The following is a 3,670-nucleotide window of genomic DNA, read 5'->3' as shown; positions in this document are numbered from 1 at the left end:
AAGCACGTTTGACTCGATATTTGATCTAGTTAGAGTGGGAATCAGAGGGTGCCCTTTTAGGGGTTTAATGCCCACATGATTACCATCATATAGCTATCTTTGATTCGACAAACCACTAGACCATTCGTGATTTATCGCAAAGTCAATCGTTAGTTACGACGGATTGACTTTTAGGCTAAAACTATGGAAAAACGAAACCACAAAGGGTTAGGCAACTTACAGAAGCTTGGTGCACGACTAAGAATGATAGAGGAAAGCTTGAGAGCTCCAAGAATGATCAGAAGGCAGGTTTTGAGGTGTGATTCAATTGTGCACAATGCATTGGCTTTTATAGTGAGATATTGAGCTTAGGATCATCAAAACTCACCCTACATTGAGTCATGGATGATCAGCAGGTGGCCCTTGGTGCTAGGGGGCAAGTAGAGGGCGCCCATGCTTCAATTAATGCTCACAAGTTCGTTCACAAGCTAAATCATTGAATCTGTCCAAAGTTTTTGCATCTGGGACTCGTACGCGGCTCGCATTAGATTTAGGCCATATGCACGCGGGCCGCTTGGATCTTCATGTCAGGAAACGTATCTACAGGTGGCTCGCGGCCCGCATTGACTTGCTTGTTTCCCTCAGGCGGGCCGCCTGAGGCCTGATTTCCAAGATTTTCAAATCTTTTGTAATCATTAACCTGACCTTTCGGTTTCGAAGGGGTAACTTTGTGATTTGGCCCTCGATTATTTACCGATAAGGGCCTCGTGCCTTTTACCCGCACTGTTAAGTCCCCGGTTAGTTTAATTACTATCCGAAAAGCCTTAACTTTTATTGTTGACGCTTTTGACCCCTCTCATACGAATTTGATCATAACTTTCTTGTTTTAAAACGGAACTTCGCGAAATTTATATAGTATTCTCTAGTGAGTATATTTTACTGTTACAAAGCCTCGGGTTCGTCAAAGGGTCACTCAGAGGTATAATTAAACATGTTGACACAGTTAACCCCTGTAGCTTGTAATCTCTCACTTTCTTCCGCGTTTCGCTCCGTACGATCCATGATTTATTCGTTTGAAGGTACGAGCATAGTTTAGGGTTACTATACAGTATATTTACTTTTTGTTGACATTTATAACCCTCGAATTTACATACTTTCAAGGTTTGTCAACTTTAGTCCTTTATTTAATATTTAATGCCACGTGTAAACTCATGACACGTGTTAACACATTATTGGACACAAAATTTCGAGGTGTTACATCCTCACCCCCTTAAAATAAATCTCGACCCGAGATTTACTCAAACAAATAAGGGTATTTTTCTTTCATCGTGGCTTCAACCTCCCACGTGAATTCGGGACCTCTTCGGGCATCCCATTTGACCTTTACTATAGGTACATGCTTCCTTCGAAGCTTCTTCACCTGTCGATCTTCAATCGACAAAGGTTTTTCCACAAATTTCAAGCTCTCATCTATATGCACATCCGTATGTGGGATCACCAATGATTCATCAGCGAAGCACTTCCTTAGATTGCAGATGTGGAACACATTGTGAATTCCATTGAGCTCTTCCGGTAAGTTTAGCTTATAGGCAACTGACCCGACACGTTCGATAACCTCGAAAGGTCCTATGTATCTCGGGCTTAGTTTGCCTTTCTTACCGAAATGCATCACCCCCTTCCAGGGTGATACTTTAAGTAACACTTTTTCACCTACTTCGAAGTGAAAATCTTTACGCTTCGGATCCGCGTAACTCTTCTGCGTATCTCGGGCAGCTTTGAGACGGTCTCGAATCTGGACAATCTTGTCCGTCGTTTCGAAGACTATCTCTGGTCCTGATAATTGGACATCTCCAACTTCCGCCCAATAAACAGGCGATCTACACTTTCTACCGTATAATGCCTCGAAAGGCGCAGCCTTTATGCTGGTATGGTAGCTATTGTTGTAGGATAATTCGATTAATGGTAGGTTCTTATCCCAACTACCACCCAAATCGATAGCACATGCACGCAGCATGTCTTCCAACGTTTGAATAGTACGCTCACTCTGACCGTCTGTCTGAGGATGGTAAGCCGTACTAAAATTCAAACGGGTGCCCAAAGATTGCTGGAAACTTTTCCAGAAATGAGACGTGTATCTAGTATCTCTGTCGGAGATAATAGACACAGGTATGCCATGCAAGGCTACAATCTTATCAACGTATAACTGGGCTAACATATCGGAGCTATAAGTCTCCTTGGTGGGTAAGAAATGAGCTGACTTAGTCAGTCTGTCGACTATAACCCATATTGTGTCATTTCCTTTCCTCGTCCTGGGTAACTTGGTAATAAAATCCATAGTTACACATTCCCACTTCCATTCGGGAAGTTCAGGTTGTTGTAGCAAGCCAGATGGCTTTTGATGCTCAGCCTTGACTTGCGCACAAGTCAAGCATTTGGCTACATAAGCGGCTACAGACTTTTTCAAGCCTATCCACCAATAATTTTCCTTTAGATCCTGATACATCTTATCAGCTCCCGGGTGAACAGAGTACTTGGAACTATGGGCTTCCTGGAGGATAACATCTCGTAGTCCTCCATAAATCGGAACCCGTATTCGTTCATTCAAACGTAAAATTCCGTCCTTGCTAAGAGTTAACTGCTCCTCAGTTACTCCTAGCTTCTCTTTAGGATAGTTAGCTTCCAACACAGCTTCTCGATGTGCAGCTAACAACCTTTCAATCAAATTATTCTTGACTTCAATGCTCTTGGCATTGATTCGAATGGGTTTCACCCTTTCCTTTCTACTCAGGGCATCAGCGACTACATTCGTTTTGCCGGGATGATATCTGATTTCACAATCATAATCATTTAAAGTCTCCATCCAACGGCGTTGCCTCATATTTAGCTCTTTCTGATTAAACAGATGTTGAAGGCTCTTGTGATCCGAATAAATCACAAACTTGATACCATACAGATAATGCCTCCACAGTTTTAGTGCGAACACAACGGCACCCAGCTCCAAGTCATGGGTGGTGTAATTCTTCTCGTGCACCTTTAACTGTCTCGAAGCATAGGCAATGACTTTGCCTTTCTGCATGAGCACACACCCTATGCCAGTGTGTGATGCGTCGCAATAAACTACGAACTCCTCGGTACCTTCAGGTAGTGTCAGCACAGGAGCGTTGCTCAGTTTTTGCTTTAGAATATCAAAGGACTCTTGCTGCTTAGGGCCCCAAACAAATTTTATCTTCTTCTTGGTCAGGGAAGTTAAGGGCGCAGCAATCCTTGAAAAATTTTCAAAGAAACGCCTGAAATATCCTGCTAACCCCAGGAAACTACGAATTTCTGTAGGCGTCTTTGGCTCTTGCCAATTCCTGTCAGCTTCAACTTTAACGGGATCCACCTGGATACCACGTTCGCTGACAACGTGTCCTAGAAATTGGACTTCTCGAAGCCAAAATTTGCACTTAGAGAATTTGGCATAGAGTTTCTCATGATGCAGAAGTTTGAGAATACAGCGAAGGTGTTTCTCATGGTCAGCTCGGTTCTTCGAGTAGATAAGAATGTCGTCGATGAAAACGATGACGAATTTATCTAAGTACGGCTTGCAGACGCGATTCATAAGATCCATGAACGCAGCCGGTGCATTTGTGAGCCCAAAAGGCATCACTAGGAACTCGTAGTGACCGTAACGAGTCCTAAATGCGGTTTT

This window comes from Helianthus annuus, chromosome 16 (assembly GCF_002127325.2).
Source record: "Helianthus annuus cultivar XRQ/B chromosome 16, HanXRQr2.0-SUNRISE, whole genome shotgun sequence".
Taxonomy (NCBI): Eukaryota; Viridiplantae; Streptophyta; class Magnoliopsida; order Asterales; family Asteraceae; genus Helianthus; species Helianthus annuus.
The sequence above is the reverse complement of the archived record's forward strand: the minus strand, read 5'-3'. Positions refer to the sequence as shown.